Genomic DNA, 18,581 nt, shown 5'->3' on the forward strand with positions numbered 1-18,581 from the left:
AATGTTGGTGAGGATGTGGAGAAAGGGGAACCCTCTTACACTGTTGGTGGGAATGCAAGCTGGTACAGCCACTCTGAAAAACAGTATGGAGTTTCTTCAAGACGTTACAAATAGAACTACCCTACCACCAGCAATTGCACTACTGGGTATTTACCCCAAAGATACAGATGTAGTGAAAAGAAGGGGCACCTGCCCCTCAATGTTCATAGCAGCAATGTCCACAATAGACAAACTGTGGAAGGAGCCGAGATGCCCTTCACCAGACGAATGGATAAAGAAGATGAGGTATATATGTACAATAGAATATTCCTCAGCTGTCAGAAAGGATGAATACCTACCATTTACATTGACATAGATGGAACGGTTGGGGATTATGCTAAGTGAAATAAATAAATCAGAGAAAGACAATTATCATATAGTTTCACTCATATGTGGAATGTCAGGAATATCACAGAGGACTACAGGGGAAGGGAGGGAAAACTGAACAGGAAGAAATCAGAGAGGGAGACAAACCATGAGAGACTCTGGATTCCGGTAAACAAACTGAGGGTTACAGAAGGGAGGAGGGTGGGGGGATGGGGTAACTGGGTGACGGGTATTAAGGAGGGCACATGTTGTGATGAGAACTGGGTGTTATAGGCAACTAATGAATCACTGAACACTACATCAAAATCTACTGATATACTATATGTTGGCTAATGAATTTAAATTTAAAAAATTAAATAAAATTAATAAATAAAAAATAAATCCGCGGCAGGAAATGGAAATAACCCAGAGGGCGCCATGCTGCTGGAGGCTGAGCTAGCGGTTACGGCCAAGGCCTCTGGCGGTGAGGGCACCGGGGTTCTGAGAGGTGGCTCGGTGCACCCCTGACCCTGAAGCCCCATGGCCATGGCAACATGCAAGGACTGGGAGGGAAGACCCAGCCAGGACCCGTTCTGGCTCCATGGCTGCTACAGGGCTGTCCCAGCCCCACCAGGCGGTGTCTGTTTAGAACTAGAGAGAAAACCTTTTCCCTCAATTGTTCTTTTTAAAAATGGTTGCTCAGCATCGACACAGAAAAACATCTGACATAAACCTGGAGCCGTTCACAGCTGCAAATGACCCAGAAGTGAAGAAAATGTAGTGAACGCAAAGAGAGGACGCTGTATCCCCAGGCAGGCCTCCTGTGAGCAGGTGCGGCTGGGGCACTGGACGTGCCCGTGCAGACAGTACTGGACTCCACAGTGTTCCTCGAGGGGACAGAAGTGGGAACCTGCTCTGATGGCTCCACTGAAGTCAGCACCCCCTGCTGGAGACGGGGACAGCCCCTCATGAGTTCCGGGTGTCCTGGTGATTCTTGGGCATGGCCCAAATCTCAGCTTCTTCATGACCCGGGGCCAGCCCAGCAGCTGCACACAGGTCCTCCAGGGCCAGCCCAATAGCTGTGGGTCCCGCAGGTCCTCCAGGGACAGCACCTTGGTGGGCTTGTGGTCCAGCAGGTACCTGTTCAGGTGGCTCTTATCGTACCACATGGCCTCGATCCCATTGGCCCAGTTGACCACCATCACCTGGTGACAGGCTAAGGTCAGTTGGTGAACCTCTGGCACAACCCCCCAAAAAAGGCCCCCATGTAGTAGAAGTCACCCTTGTCCCTGGGGATGTGGGCCTGGGACTGGGACCAGCGCTCATAGCTTAAGTCCTCACGGGCCACCCAGTAGAAACCGGGGTGCAGGGTGCCAAAGAGGGGGGACAGGATCTCCATGCCCACGTGGTCACAGAACTTCATGTCCACGTCCCCGCACACCATGTCATCCACCTCATAGAGGAAGCACTCCTCATAGAAGCAGCTCACGATCGCCGTGTGCTGCATGGACACATCCTGCCAGTGTGGGGCACCACGGACCTCAAGAACCACCACCCTTCAGTGCTCCTGGAGGGGCACACGGGACACAGCAACCAGCTGGTCGGTGAAGACATAGTAGATGACCCTGTGTCCACCATGAAGTGATTCTGCAGGAACAGCTCCAGGAAGACCCCGTATCCACAGGGGCAGGGGACAGGGCAGGAAGAGGGTCACTGCCAGAGGCTGGCAGCAGGACCCCAGAGCTGGGGGTCATGGACATGTACACCTTCTTCATGGGGACAGGCCCTGTGCTGCTTTAAGCAACAGCCACCCTGGCTTGTCCTGAGCAAGTCCACTGGCACGGCCTCCCTACCTTCTGCTCCCAGAGATAGGGGCCATCAGCACCCCATCTTACACAGGGGAGCCTGAGGCTTAGGAGGCTGGAAACCCATGCAGCCCCACTCTCAACATGCTGGAGCCAGGAACACCCCCCTCTCCTGAGCTCCCAGGCAAACCCTGCAGGTGCCCTCCCCTGGCTGAACCCCTGCAGGTTCTGTCCCCACCTGCCATGAGTTGAGCACCTTTGGGCACAGCCCGTGTTTCTATGTCCTACAGACTGCGTAGAATCAGCAGGGCCGGCCAGCTGCCCCACTTTACTTTGAGTGGGCTGTCGCTGGTCCCCAACAGAGCTGTCTCCACCCCCTATAGGGTCCTCCCTCGAAGGCTACTGGGCCTCTGGCTGACAAGGTCCATCAGTAAACCACTGGTATTTCTAGGAGGGGTCACCCTCGAACTCCCCAGATCAGGAATCAGGTTCAGCCCATGGGCAGGGAAGGGGAAAGATGACCCCTGGAAAAAGGGGGCTTGCTTAGGCCCTAGCCTTGAATCCAAGGGGGTGAGCTTCTGGGTCCAGGTCTACATCTCCCTGGCCCCCAAACATTGGAAGTCTTGTCCAACTGCCTCACATGGCTGGTCCCCCGTTGAGGGGACTACCTGCCCCTCACTGTGGGGACAGCAGCTCCCCCATTGTCAGCAAGTGTGGTGAGCCCCTCTGAGACTGATTTTTTTTAAGATTTTATTTATTTGACAGAGAAAGAGACAGCTAGAGAGGGAACACAAGGAGGGGGAGGGGGAGAGGGAGAAGCAGGCTCCCTGCTGAGCAGGGAGCCTGACATGGGACTTAATCCCAGGCCCCTGGGTTCACGACCTGAGCCGAAGGCAGACGCTTAAGGACTGAGACACCCAGGCGCCCTGAGACTGGCTTTTTTACACAGGCACTAAGACTACTTCCCTATGCCTACCCCATACCTCGCAGGTTAGTAAATCGCTCACACAGGGAAGGTGGATACTACATTTAAATATGGGACGAGCACATACACCCAGCAGACATGAGTCAGGTCACCAGGGGGCAAGTAGAGGCCCAGCCAATGGGGAACAAGCCAGACATGATGCAAGGGGAGAGAAGAGTGCTCCTGGCAGAGGGCACAGAGAATGCAAAGGATTGGAGTCAGGCCCAAGGAACATGTGGGACAACCACACAGCTTGGTGGCCCACAGAGTGGGGCTGCAGTGGGAGAGGTGAGGCTGGAGAGTACAGACAGGTGGGGAGCGGATCGCAGAGAGCCTCAAAGGTTATGTTCTGAAATGATCAATCTGGTTACCGGAGGAGAATGGTCTCTATACAGCAGAGGACAGGGAGACCCTAACCCTAACCCTAACCCTAACACTAACCCTAAACCTAACTCTAACCCCTAACCCCTAACCCCTAACCCCTAACCCTAACCCGTACACTAACCCGTACCCTAACCCTAACCCTACCCTAAACCGTAACCTAACCTGTACCCTAACCCTAACCCTAACCCTAACCACTAACCCCTAACCCTAACCCGTACCCGTACCCTAACCCTAACCCTCGCCCTACCCTAACCCGTACCCTAACCCGTACCCTAAACCGTTCCCTAACGCTAACCCTAACCCGTAACCTAACCCGTACCCGTACCCTAACCCTAACCCGTACCCTAACCCGAACCCTAACCCGTACCCTAATCCTAACCCGTACCCTAACCAAGCCGTACCCTAACCCGTACCCTAACCCGTACCCATACCCGTATCCTAACCCTAACCCGTACCCTAATCCTGACCCTAACCCGTACCCTAACCCGTACCCTAACCCTAACCCGTTCCCTGACCCGTACCCTAACCCATACCCATACCCGTAACCTAACCCTAACCCATTCCCTAACCCGTACCCATCCCCTAACCCTAACCCTAACCCATACCCTAACCCGTACCCTAACCCTAACCCATACCCTAATCCTAACCCGTACCCTAACCAAGCCATACCCTAACCCGTACCCGTACCCGTACCCTAACCCTAAACTGTACCCTAACCCTGACCCTAACCAGTACCCTAACCCTAACCCGTACCCTAACCCGTACCCTAACCCTAACCCGTACCCTAACCCTAACCCGTTCCCTGACCCGTACCCTAACCCATACCCGTACCCGTACCCTAACCATAACCCGTTCCCTAACCCGTACCCTAACCTGTACCCGTACCCTAACCCATACCCTAACCCTGTATATCCTCCCCAGGGACAGCGAACAAAGTCAACACATATCTTCACACTTTGAAATGTGAACAGAAACCTGCAAACTCAGGTTCTCACAGGAGCTAAATGTTAATGACCAGGTGACAAAAAGGTGACACAGATAGCAAGTAACCAAAAGAAGATGTCATGTGTCTGTGAGCTGGCCACCTTCTCTACCTGTCGGAAGGAAGCCATGCCTGACAGGAGGGAGCCACACCTGGACCTGGTCTCTCTGGGCTGCCCTTGAGCAGAGCAGAGGATGTGCTGAGCTGGGTGTGGGTGCAGCAGGGGGAGATGGGCAGCTGGCCACAGATGTTACCTGCCAAGTACCTGTAGGACCAGCTCCCGGTCCTCAGCCAAGGTTAAGCAATACTTATGTTTAGTTACATATTTACTGTGACAGGAAAGGTGCTCAGTACTTTGAGTGACTATATTCTCTCCCTTTTTTTTTTAAATACACTTTATAGAGGTATGATTGACATACAAAAAGCTGTACATAATTAATGTATTCAGCTTGACCCTGACCCTAACCCTAATATCAAGTTAACATATACTCTGATTTAGAATAGAGCTCATAAATTATTTCATGATTATTAGGAGCTAGGGGATCCAAGGACCAACCTTCTTCTATCTTATTCTCCCTTGAATTTGACAGGTTGGAACACATTCGGCCACATGCTATCTGGAGAGTGGCCACACGGGGGCAACAGGGAGTAAAGAGTAGGGCAAACCCGGCCACAAAGCCAATTCTTCCCTCATCCTGTAAAACCTTGCTCATTCAATGTTTACAGATCATTCTATAGAGTATTAAAAGTGTGACTTTCTGGAATTTTTTAAAAACCAAACTAATTCTTTGAAACTGCTAAAAATATAATGTTTTTAAAAATCTCAGCGTTGGTGAGCAGATGAAGACCCAGGGGCCTGGGGAAAAGCTGTTATTATTGAATATGTTCAGATCTAATTAGGAAACAAGTAGGATTTATACTCCACTTATTTTCACAAAGAATTTGTGTCAACTAACAGTACTGAACCCACACAAAATAGTGCACTTCAGAGGAAAATAAAAGGAGATTCAACAGCCTCAAGAGGCAGAGAAAGAGCCACACCCGGGAGCAAAGAAGACATACCACGGATGCTAGCCTCAGGCTGATTTGCAGCCTGTAGATCCTCCAGAGCTAGAATGCCCCCAATGCCCCTGGGGGTCGTGGGTCAAGCAGAGCTCAAACCCTGCTGCTGCACTGTTGTACCTGGTGACGGGTCTCCTTGGTCACTTCCTCCATGAGCCACCCCCCACCCCCTGACTCCTCCAGCCTGCTTCTCGAAACTCCCATTCCTCTTTCTGACCCCGTTGTTTACTTTTCCCTTCACTTACGTAGTATATAGTATGTTTACCTACATACTATTCTGTCATTTAAACGTTTTTGTCATGTTCTCACTGCACTGTACTTTGCATCATCCACCCTGATGTATAATCACTTGCTGCACTGCATGACTTAATTGGGGACTGGGAACACCCTCACAGTGTCATGGGGCTAGTGTCCTGGGCAAGGTCCTCACTAAGCCGGCTCATCCTGCAGCTGTTGCACTGAAGGCCTGATCCAGGCACTGGAGCCCAGTCTGAAGCCAGCTCTGTGTCCTCACAGCGGGGACACCGGCTGCACCCAGGCCTTGGGAAGGCTGTGGGGGGGCTGTGAGGGAGTCACTGTATGGATGGGGCATGGGGGGAGGGGGAGCATTGAGCAGCCGGGGGAGGGGGCCCTCGGGTGCGGGGGTCTTGTGTGAGGAGGAAGTTGGGTAAGGGGACCCCAGGCACTGGTGACCTCACTTCCCTGACAACAGAGTCCAACAGAATTTGGAACCCAGGTAACAAGGCACCCACATTCCAGAGACAGCCCCCTGCCCAGCTCATTTCTTTGGAGACCCTCCAACAAAAAGCATGTTCGGGTGCTGCTTCCCCAAATCTGGACGCTGCAGGCTGAAGAAAGAGCGCCCTGCAAACGCTGCCCCCCGCTGGGGATGTCGAATCAGGGCTCCCCACCGCCTCTGGCCGTTTGGCCGGAAGGCCCGAAAGGTGACACCAGGAGGCCCAGAGCCTGCCACCCAGCCCCACAGGGTCTAATCCGCCTGTGCAGCCCCAGGTCCCCTCCCCTCCGTGTGTGTGTGTGTGTGTGTGTGTGTGTGTGTGTGTGTGTGAGAAGAGGGGTCATGTGGGGTGGGCCAACGCCATTCAAGAGCAGGCTGAAGAGGGGTCAGATAACCCGCGGGCAGGTCATGTTCAAGGTCCAGGCTGGCTGGGTGGGACGGGGTGTGGGGGGCTGTGAGCTTCTGCCCAGGGTTTCTCTCGATCGCCCTGCAGGGATGGGTCACTGTCCCGCGTGCAGGGCTGTGCACCCACAGGTGTGTGTCTGATCTGGGAGCAGCAGGGCGACTGGGCAGGGGACAGGGAGGTTGGCCGGGCAGGACTGGGATGCCTCCGGGCCGGCTAGCCGTCCCTGTCTTTGTAGACCTCCGATGAGATCGGCACGAGGCTGGCGGACACCCACTCCATGTCCGGGATCCAGAGCGTGACCCCACAGGACTCCCCTGGAGCAGGTGCTAGGGATTGCGGGGAGAGGCCTCCGACACCACCCAGACCACTGTCCCTGGTGGTCAGTGACTGCACTGGGCTCCAGGAGCCGGAGCCCACGGAGGCCGAGCCTGAGGCTGAGAAGCCCGGGGCTGGGTGCCCGTGGGTGTGTGTGAAAGGGTGGGGGCTGGCCCCACAGGGAGGAGCCCCCAGAGCCTGGTGTGGGGCCTGGAGCAACGACTGGGCTCAGAGCGCCCAGCGGGTGGACTGCGGTCGGGGAGACGCCCCGGGGAGGGCTCCTTCCTGGCTGCGGCTTCTCTGGGAGGCCCTGGGCTGGGTTCTGTCTCCACGGAGAGCAGGCTCGGGCTGAGCTTTTCTCCTCTCACAGCTGCTCCACCACCTGAGGAGCTAGAGCCGGTTCCAACTCCATCGGCAGCTCTGGACGGAGGGGTGGTGGCTGCGACTTCAGCAGGACACCAGGAGCCGGCAGGTGACCCAGCACCCGCCGACGGAGAGCCTGACGGGGGCCAGGAAGGGCCTGCTGGAGAACCTGCCTCCGGAGAGCCTGCCCCTGTGCCTGCCAGAGCCGCCGCCCCTGCGCCTGTCCCGAACTGTGGCCCTGCTCCTGCCCCCGACCCAGCTCCTGCCCTGGATCCTGACCCATCCCTACACCTGCCAGTGCCCCGGTTCTTGCCCCTGACCCAGATACTGCCCCGGTTCCTGTACGTGCCAATGCGGCAGATCCTGTCCCTCACCTTGCACCTGCCCCCTCCCCTTCCCCGGCTTGTGCTCCTATTCCGGCCCCTGCCCCAACTCCTGCCCCTGCCCCTGCCCCTGCGCCTACCCCTGCTAGAGCCAATGTCCCTTCTCCTGACCCACCTCCTGCCCCTGCACCTGCCCCTTCCCCAGGCACCTGCCTGTGCACCTGTTCTTGCCCCTGACCCAGCTCCTGACCCTGCACCAGCCCCTTCCCTTACCTGTGCACCTCTTCTTGCCCCTGATCCGGATCCTGAACCTGACCCAGCTCCTGCCCTGGATCCTGCCCCTTCCCTTGCCCCTGCCTGTTCTCCTATTCTTGCCCCTGACCCGGGTTCTGCCCCTGCCCCTGCCTGTGGTCCTGTTCCTGTCCCTGACCCACCTCCTGCCCCTGCACCTGCCCCTTCCCCTACCTGTGTTCCTGTTCTTGTCCCTGACCCAGCTCCTGCCCTGGATCCTGTCCCTTCCCTTGACCCTGCCTGTGCTCCTATTCTTGCCCCTGACCCGGGTTCTGCCCCTGCCCCTGCCTGTGGTCCTGTTCCTGTCCCTGACCCAGCTCCTGCCCCTGCACCTGCCCCTTCCCCTACCTGTGTTCCTGTTCTTGCCCCGGACCCAGCTCCTGCCCTGGATCCTGCCCCTTCTCCTGCCCCTGCCTGTATTCCTGTTCTTGCCCTTGACTCGGCTTCTGCCCCTGCAACTGTCCCTTCCTCAGCCCCTCCCTGTGCTCCTATCTTTGCCTCTGACCCAGCTCCTTCCCCTTTCCCTACCCGTTTCCCTGCCCCTGCGTGTGCGCCCATTCCTGCCCCTGACCCAAACCCTGCCCCTGCACCTGTCCCTTCCTCTGCCTGTGTCCCTGTTCCGGCCCCTGCCAGAGCCGATGCCCCTTCGCCTGCCTGCGTCCCTGTTCCTGCCCCTGCCCCTGCCAGAGCCGATGCCCCTTCCCCTGCCAGTGTCCCTGTTCCTGGCCCTGCCAGAGCCGATGCCCCTTCCCCTGCCAGTGTCCCTGTTCCTGCCCCTGCCAGAGCCGATGCCCCTTCCCCTGCCAGTGTCCCTGTTCCTGCCCCTGCCAGATCCGATGTCCCTTCCCCTGCCTGAGTCCCAGTTCCGGCCCCTGCCCCTGCCAGAGCCGATGCCCCTTCCCCTGCCTGTGTCCCTGTTCCTGCCCCTGCCAGAGCCAATGCCCCTTCCCCTGCCGGTGTCCCTGTTCCTGCCCCTGCCCCTGCCAGAGCCGATGCCCCTTCCCCTGCTTTCGAGGGCCGCTGCCCCTTCCCCTGGCCCTGCCTGTGCTCCTCTACTTGTCCCTGACCCAGCTCTTACCGTGGATCCTGCCCCTGGCCCTGCTCTTGCATCTGGCCCTGCTCTTGCTTCTGGCCCTGCCCCTCATCCTGTTCCTGCAGGGCTCCCAGAACCACATCCAGAGTCCACATGCTCACGGGGAGAGCTCCTTGTACCATTCCCCTTAGCTCCATCACCCGACCCCGATGCCCCGCCAGATTGTTTCCTCCCCTCCCCCTATGTTCTTTCTCTCTGGTTCATATTAACTGTTCTATTCTCTTTCCATGTCCTATATGCTGTTTATTATTTATTTTAAATAAAATGAATTTTTTTTCAGTTGAACAAGTCCTGAGGATCAAGTACATTCCCAACGCTGGGCCACCACACCACAGAACATGGCTGTGGAATATCTGCTTCCCCAAAGGAGTCCCCGAACCAGAAGGCCTCCCTGGAAACCCCTAAGCTTCTTCCTCTTTACCTGTTCTGGAGGTTTCCTGTACGTGGAATCACACAGGATGGGCCTTTGTGTCTGCCCCCCTATTTTCAAAGGGGACTCCTTCTTTTCTGGGTTGACTTGACATAGAATTTCCCTTATTGGATGTTGAAATCCCTGATGGATTACAGATGAGATGTAGCCATAGAGCCCCCTTTGGTAAATATGGACACAATCTCGGGGCGGAGACCCCTGTTCCTGCTGGGACGCCTCAGCCTGACCCCAGACAGGAAAGGGCTGGTTCCTCCTGTGACCCACAGAGAAACCAGGGAAATGCAGAAAGCTGGAAGACACACCCCAAAGGGCCAAAGCATTGCTCACAACCCAAGGCCACAGAAAGGTTTCCCATGCCTCTGGTCCAAACCATGCTCCAAGTCACTGGGTTCCACAGGGACAGAGACGAAATGCATGCAAGTCCAAGAGGAGGGGGACAGGCATGGGGGGAGTCAGAGATGCAGGAGCTCCCGGGGAAGGACTCTGGCAAAGGAAACCCTATGGAGGCAGTACTGGTCACCCTCAGACTGGCAGGTGTCTGGTCTGGGGACCAGCAGCCCTGGCGAGAACGTGAGGAAACGGAGGTCCCTGGGAGAGAAGGGTGACGGGCACCCCTGTCTGGGAGAACAGTGAGCAGCACCCATCCCAGGCCACAGGTGCACCCATCACCTAGCGTGGGCAGCTCACTCCCACCGTGTCGAAGGGAACACCGTGTCCATCAACCTCTATTTGCAACAGAATCCATAAAGTGGAGTTTCTGGGTCAACACGTATCCAGTGTTGAAGGTACAAGCCTCAACTTCCAACATCCCAGGTCTGCTTGTCCACCTTGAGCCTTGTTTGGGAAGCAGGGGTGGGGAGCCCTGGGGCTGTGACCTGTGGGAGGGGTGGGGAGGGGGAGCTCTGAGTGGAGTGACCAAGGTACCCGGGGTGACCTGCCCAGCAGGGACCCTCCCGCCCCCAGCCCCTCTCCTGACCTCGTGCACGATGGCGAGGGTGTGACGGGGAAGGTGGTGGCCCTTGGCTGGCGAGTTCCCTAGCTGGTGCTGGAGCTGCTCAAGCTCCAAACCGGGCTCTGATCCCAGAGCTGGCGCGAGAGCCGAAGCTGCAGCTGCCCCAGTCTCGGGAGCTGTGGCACGCATCGGTGGAGGACCTGGCTCGAGCTCTGGGGCAGGTGCTGGAGCTGAATCCCCCTCCAGAGATGATCCAGACCCGGTTCCACACTTGGATAGGGCTCTTGAACCCACGAACGGCTTTCCTCCCCTGCCCACTTCATGGATGACAAAACTCGGGACGGTGACGGGACTGGCTACATGGGGGTAATGGCTACGGGGGGATTCAGACCAAGGATCCTGCATCCCCTTCACCACGCGCCCCACGCGGCTCGGTCCTGAGCTGCCAGACGGGGACAAGGGCCTGACCCGCTGCTCCCGGCAGTTGCCCCCAGCTGAGCAGAGACACTTGCCGGGGACCTGAAGTCCTCATTGGACCTCTGTTCCGGCCAGCCCCACGCGAGCAGGGACCGTGCTTCCTCACCGCTGGGTCGCCAACCCCAAGAACAGTGCCTGGGAGGTGGTAGCACTTCACAGTTTAGTGAGTCAGTGGGATGCCCCCAGCAGCCCCGGCATGCGGGGTATGTTGTTACACATGAGAGGTCTGGGCCACAGACTCTTGTGTTCACGCTTTCTTCCACGCGGGCATCACCCACACCTGTGTCTGTTCGCTGGAATGCAGAAGGGACCCCCAGACACCCTCCCTGCCCTCGGAGCTCACAGCCTAACCGGTGGGTCAGCATCTCACCCACGGTCAGCAAGTGGGCGATACAGAGCTAGAGCACCTCGAGCACGAGACCTTGCACGAGCCGTGGGGCAGCTAAGATCTCGAACCATCTGACGCACCAGAACGTGCCCCGGCGCTGACTCGAGCCAGCCATGGAAGCAGCTCGAGAGCCTGAGTCAGGGCCCCGCACACTAGAGCCCCTCCAGCTCCGACCCGCGGTCCCCCTCCAGAGGCAAAATCACCTCCGGGGTGAATTCCAGAGCAGAGCCACCTCCACACCAGTTCTCCCACCCGATCCGGCACCACTGGCAGAGTGAGAGGCAGTCCGAGAACGAGAGCCAGGTCTCGAGGCAGCTCAGCGCTGCTGGGGGAGGCCGGTTTCCTCTGACAAGGCACAGGGACGGGCTGTGGGGATCAGCACAGGGTGATCCCCCTGGCAGGGTGGTGATCTTCTCTCCTCCTGCTGCTTCCGCACCATCTCGAGACGGAGAACTGGCCTCTGCCCCGGGGCCGGTCACCGCTGCAGAGTCGACGTGGCTGCAGAAGCAGCTACAGACCCAAAGCCCGCTGCAGAGCTCGAGGCATTTCCATGTCCTGCTGCGGGGCCTTCGCCAGGAGCTCGGGAGCTGGAGCCACGTGCGCCCCAGTGGGAGGAAGCCCCTGGACCTACGGCTCCATCACCGACTGCAGAGCTAGAGCCAAGGCAAGACTCCGAGCTGGACCGGCTCCACAGTCAGCTCCGGCGGCACCTCCGACCTGGAACCAGCGCTGGCACCCCCTGCAGAGCTAGGGCCAGTGGGAGCAAGACCCAATCCAGCACCAGCTACAGCCAGCTCCGGCCCCACCTCCCGGAGCAGCTGATGAGCTCCAACCAGGGCCAGTTCCAGCACCAGAGTCGGCCTGTCCTCACCAGCAAACGCATTCCTTTTCTTCTCTTTTGGCTTTGGTTTCTTTTCATGTCTCCAGGTATATTTGTAGCTTAAGATAAAATAAACTTTATCTTTTTAAACATTTCAAAGTGTGCAAACCACTGTTATCAACTCCATTTCCTATGCTGGCACCATCACCCTATCTGTCCCAGAACATTTAATGCCCTGGAGAGAAACCCCGCACCCTCTGAGCAGGCAGTCACTGGCCATTCCCCATGCCCCTGCTCCCAGGCAACCACTGATCTGGCACCTGTCATTTACCTGGGACGAATTTTTCATACACGTGGGATCATACCGTATGTGGTATTTGGGGTCTAGTTTCTTCCACTCAGTTGGATGTTTTCGAAGTTCACCCACGTGATAGCGTGTATCACTACTTCATTCCTGGCGTGGCTGAATGAATCCCATTGTATGAACAGACCACGTTGTGTTTGTCCATTCAAGTGTGGGTGCACCTGTGGGTTGTTTTCATCTTTCGGTTATTGTCCAGAGTGCTGCTACGAAGACTTACGTGCAGGCTGTTGTTAGAGGGCCTGTATTCCATTCTTCTGTTTAGAGAATGAGTGGAGTTCGGCCAAATGAGAACAGTATGCTCAACGTGTGGACGACGTGCCACACCCTTTGCCACAGTGGCTCCGCCATATTACATCTCCCCCGGCAATGGAGGAGGGTTCTGTTTCCCCAGATCCTCTCCGACACTTCTTATTTCTGCTTATTCACTAGAGCCCCTCTTCCTGGGTGGGGGAAGGCATGTCACTGTGGTGTTGGCTTGCATTTCCTACGATCTCATGAGGAAAATCGCCCCATGTGCTCACTGGGTCGTCTGACTATCTTCTTTGGCAAAATGTCTATTATTTTCAGTGGGGTTGTTTAGGTTCTTAAGTTGGAGGAGTTTTGTACACATTCTAGATGCAAGACTCGTCTGAAATTTGCAAATATTTCCTACCATTCTTTGGGTTTCTTTAAATTCTCTTAAGATTACCCTTCCATTCACAAAAGTTTTTAGCAACGTTGAAGTCCAGTGTCTCTGTTTTCTCTGTTGTTGCTTGGGCTTCGGGTGCCATACAAGAGACACCATATTGCCAAATCCAAGGGAAGGAAGATCTGCCCCTAGGTGCTCTTAGTTTCCTTCTGAGTGTTAAGAATTTTCGCTCTTAAAGTTCATTCTTGGATCCATGTGGAGTTCATTTTTTATAGGGTGGAAGGGAATGCTCTGACTTCACTCCTTCGTATGTGGATATCCGGTTTCTCAACACCGTTTGTTGGAGACACTGTTTTTGCCTCATTGAATGATCTTGGTCTCCGTGTTCGAAAACAACTGACTGTACATGTATGTATTCCTTGATTCTCAGCAGTATCCCATTGATCCATATGTGTTGGTCTTCTCTGCTCATACCTTTCAGGAAATATTATAATCTCGTACAGAGTTTTTCCAATTCTTAGGATTATTTGCATAGAAGATCATGTCCTATATAAATAAACTTTTTCTTCTTCCTTTCCATTTGTGAGCTTTTAGTAACTAATCTTGTATAATTTCTCTGACCAAACTTCCATGACAATATTGAAATGAAGTGGTGGACATGGGCATCCTTGACTTTTTGGGGATTTCAAGGAGAAAACTCTCAGTCTTTCACCACAGAGAATGATATACATATGAGTTATTTTTCATAAATATCCTTTATCATAATTTTCAAAGAATTATTTATTCATTCATTTATTTATTTATTTATTTATTTATTTATTTATTTGAGAGCATGCAAGCCCAAGAGTGGGGAGGGGCAGAGGGAGAGAATCTCCAAGCAGACTCCCGACTGAGTGCAGAGCCCTCCCTGGAGCACAATCTGAAGACTCTTGAGATCATGACCTGAGCCCAAACCAAGAGTCGGACACTCAACCCACTGAGCCACCCAGGCACCTCTCCTTTATCACAATTTAACCTTCTATTTCTATTTTATTGAGAACACTTGTTATGAAAAGGTTTGGATTTTGTCAAAGCTTATCCTACAACAATTTACATGATCGTGTTTCTTCTGGATGTGGTCTAGGACACTGATTAGCTACGTTGAACAGCCTTTGCATTCCCGGTGTAAATCACACTTTGTCATGATGTAGAGTCCTGTCAATGTGCTGCTAGATTCTGTCTGCTAGAATTCTGTTGAGGATTTTTGCCTCGCTCTTCATAATGGATTTTGGCCTGCAACTGTCTTTTCTTGTAAGGTCTTTGTCAGTCTTTGGAATCGGGACAATGCTGGCATTCTAGGGTGACGTGGGAAGTGTCCCCTCCTCTTGTACTTTTTTCAGACTTTCAGAAGGATTGGTATTCTGTCTTCTTTAAACGTGTGGGACAAATCACCAGGGAAAGCATCAGGTTCTGGACTTTTCATTCTTGGGAAGTTCTCATGACTGCTTCAGTCTATTTACTTATTAGAGGTCTGCTCAGGGTTTCCATTTCTTCTGGAGTCACTTTGGTAGTTTGTGTGCTTCTCAGAATGATCGGCTTCATCTCAGGGAGCCAATTGGTTGGTATAAAGTGGTTCCATTTTTGTCGCTTTGTCAATTTTGGTAAACCTGCAAAAGAAAGAACTGTTGTTTTCACTGATTTTTCTCACATGCTCTTCTCTTCCATGTATCTCTGCCCTAATCTTCATAGTTTCCTTTGCTCTACTAACTTTGATCTTCTCCTTCGACTGAACCAGAGGAACATTCTAACTGTTCCAGATGCCAGCCAGCCAGAGGGCCATTGTCTAGGTCTGGGTTGTTGGGTAGAGAAGCAATACAGACTGGAGTGGATCAGGCTATCTGGGCAATTTCTACCTCACCTGGCATTCCAGGTCACCCCCAGACCGTCATTTCAGGCTGAAGCTCTCCTCCTGCCAGGCATGATGCCCAGCAACAGACTGACCTGACTTCCCATGAACCACTCACGACCTGAGGGGCCTTCTGTGCTCTAGGAACAAGCAGACTAGCTGAATTTTGCCAAGGAGCACTGCCCACGAGCAGAAAACCTGCATAGCTCAGGGCACTGTCTTCTGTGTGCTTCCTTCACACCTTCCCATGTGTGGGTCACAGCCACCTGTGCCCATGGACACCCTAGAGCACCCATTCACCCAGGGTGTCGGATCAATGCAAAGTCAGCCCTTCAATTCTGCCACCACACCCCCAACACAACACCCAAGACCAAAAGGAGCGCTCACTCCAAGTCCTGGGACCAGCTCAGATGCAGCCCCTACCTGCGCAGCAGGGACATCGCCTACCCGCTCTGCATGCTCCTCCAGCCCGATGGAGATGTGCACGACATTAGTGTGGGTTTTGTCCCAGGATCCCTGATGGCCCGTCAAAGGAGGTGAGTGTCCCACCCTTTCACCCTGACAGACATCCCTTCCTGGAGCCTGGGTCCCCACTCCACAGCCACAAGGGGCCAAGAAGACTCAGTCTCTAGAAGCTTCCGGGCTAGATGCTGACCGGGGTTGCCTTACACAGTCTGGTGTTTCTGCTGGCCTTGCCGTTCCTCAAGTTCCGGAGTTGACCTCCCAGTCGTCGATGGAGACCTCAGGCATCATCTCAGCCTCTGTCAGCACCTCCCCCTCCTCAGCCTCCATCACATCTGTGGCAGCCTCGGACTCCCACAAGCGCCGTGTCTCGGGGTCTGCAACCACAGCTCCTCGCTGCCGCTCTCCATGCAGCAGGTGGGCGCTGCTGCCTCAACCCCATCAGCCTGGACATGAAGATCAGCACCATGACAAAGAGCATCCTGCTGAACTGGGCACGTGGGGCGTCCCGTTGGTCTCCTGACTCAGACGTCTCTGAGTACTGACCTCACTGGAACAGCTAGCTACTCTGACAAGAAGCCACCTCTGGACCTTCCAGGCAGCATGCCCAGGCCTGGAAGGACGCAGACGACCACCATGGCCCCCACTCTACACAGGAGGAAATTGCGGCAGCCTCCTCACCTCCAGCTGGTACTTGCTTGGTGATCCCCATGCTAGGGTGGGGACTATAACATGCCCACCAAGCTCCTTCTAAATCTACGATGCTGTGGCTCTGGTAAGACTGCCCGGATTGTGTCCCCTGAACCCCCCAACCCGCAGTGTCCCCTGACTCCTTGCCCAATATCCAGAGAGCCCTGCGTGACCTGGTCTAGACATGCTCCCCAGTGTGCACCCCTCAGCCCACTCCAGCCTTTGTAGGGCCTTCGTCCCACAGGGAGCCCGGCAGGAATTTGCCCCTCAGAACCCCTGCCGTCCCTCCCTATGACCCCCATCCAGGATGGCCTCACCTCCAAGCCTGGGCTCAAAGGGTCCTTCCTCCGGCTCCTCTGTAAGCTCAGGCTTTGGGTCAGATTGAGCTGGGTTCAAACCCACAGCAGGGCCATGTTACGGCCCTGTGACTGGCAAGCTCCTGTGGGAACTCCTGGGACCTCCGTTTTCTACTTTGGAGATGGGGTCAGTGCCTCCCACGTCAGGAGGATGGATTGGGGTTGAAAGCAGGGAGATGAAGGTGTTTGAGTGCCGGATTTTGGGGAGAGGGCCTGCTGCCAGGAAGACAGGGGGAGGGGATGTAGAGGAGGAAAAGGCGGCCTGACCTCCTCCCTGCCACACGTGTCCCTATCACCCTCCCCTGACCCCCCCGCCATGCCCTGAGACGAACACTGAAGTGGAACGTGGGGTCCAGGACGGCAGCGGGGGTAGATTTCATTTCTCTCTAGTCCCCAGGTCTCCATGTCCACTCAGTCCAGCGGCCCTGCCTGGCGGGACTGGGGCTGGCCCCCGGCCTAAGAGGACGTGAGGGTCACTGAGCAGGCAGTGGAGTTCGGGACACGGAGGACCAAGGCCACAGCCAGCCGGTCGGGGTTGCGCAGGCCTGCTGGCAGGTGGGGTCCCGCGCAGGCGCCGTCTGCTGGGCCGTGTGCGCCTGCGCAGGATCCACCTGCCTCCGACCCACCGTTGGTGGGAGGGCCCCGCCTACCCAGAGTGCACCTGCGCCACGTCCACCCAAAAGGTGGGAGCTGACCGGCCACGCCGAGCCACGCTAATGAAGTTCCTCCTCCAAGCCCTCATGGGACAGTCGGCAAACTGAGGGCAGGAGAGGCAGGGACTGACCTGGGACCCACCAGCTGAGCAGAGGCTAGAGGAACAGGAAGGGTTCCAGCTTCCGAGGCCAAGCTTCTCCTCGCAGGGGGTTTCCTTTGGGAACGAGGGCCCCTAAGATCTGGGGGACCCCTGCCCACACTCCCATGTGGGGCCCTTTCCTCTGGTCATCCTCGCGCAGGGACACGTACGCACAAGGCTCTCTGCGTGCGCGCGCGCAAGCGCACACACACTCACACACACACACACAAACTCCCCAGGGGCGTTCAAGGGGGCATGGACCCTGGAGGGGACAAGGGGGAAAGAAGGAGGAGGTTGGAGGCAGCTGGGCCGTGGGCTGTGGGCATTGTCTCCTGGGAACATGCCCGGGGCCGTAGCATGGGGCTCGGGGGAGACATGCCAGGCTGATGGCCACGGCGTCCCCAAGATGCCCAAGGGCTGTCACAGGCACCCACATTCTAGAGACAGCCCCCTTCCTACTCAGTTCACTTGGCTGGAGATGCTGCAATCCTGCTGTATCCCGAGGTCCCCAGGATGTGGTCTCAGCAAAGCCGACAGTGAGAGCCGTTGCCTCCACTGCAGACCTGGGGTCAGGTCCCACCCCTGACAGCTCTGGCCATTTGCCTGGAGGGGCCCAAAGGGAACACAGGGAGGCCCAGAGCCAGCCAGGCCAGCCAGACACCGCTGTGATCCGACCGTGCAGCCCAGCGCCCCTCTGTGTCTGTGTGTGTGTGTGTGTGTGTGCAGAGGTCTCGGGCAGGGTAGCCCACGCTGAGCAGGAGCAGGGTGATGAGAGGCCAGATGCCTGGTGGGTGGATCATGTTGACACCCCGGGTCAAGGCTGGCTGGGTGGGACGGGCTGTGCTGGGGCGGCCTCCTTCTCCCCAGGTTTGATCCGGAGCCCTGTCGATACATGTCACTGCACCCCGGGCGCAGGGCTGTGCCCGCACGGGGCTGTGTCTGATCTGGGGGCAGCAGTGGGGCTGGGCAGGAGGACGGTGAGGACGGCCGGGGCAGGGCTGTGATGCCTCCGGGCCGGGCGCCGCTCACTGTCTTCGCAGAGCCCCATGGAAGAAATTGGGGACAAGCTGGTCAACAGGAGCCTCACTCGATGGCTCCCCTGCGTGGGGCCCGTGCACCAGGCAGTCGGTAAGGGCTGGTGCGGGCTCAGGGGGAGTGTGGGGATGAGGGCGCTCCAGGACCGGGCTCGGGGAGGGCCGGGAGGGTCTCCTGCCCCGACGCCATCCGGGACACTGACGACCCGGGGTGCCACGACGGCTGTGCCCCT

General features: G+C 56.2%; 1 pseudogene; it reads right to left on the minus strand.

The window, feature by feature from the left end:
• Positions 1 to 1,311: 1,311 nt before the first annotated feature.
• Positions 1,312 to 2,028, minus strand: LOC135363094 (histo-blood group ABO system transferase 2-like; annotated as a pseudogene).
• Between the last annotated feature and the right edge of the window lie 16,553 nt (positions 2,029 to 18,581).

This window comes from Mirounga angustirostris, unplaced genomic scaffold, assembly GCF_029215605.1.
Source record: "Mirounga angustirostris isolate CCGP_5_RB_7025 unplaced genomic scaffold, mMirAng1.0.hap1 SCAF_18, whole genome shotgun sequence".
Taxonomy (NCBI): domain Eukaryota; kingdom Metazoa; phylum Chordata; class Mammalia; order Carnivora; family Phocidae; genus Mirounga; species Mirounga angustirostris.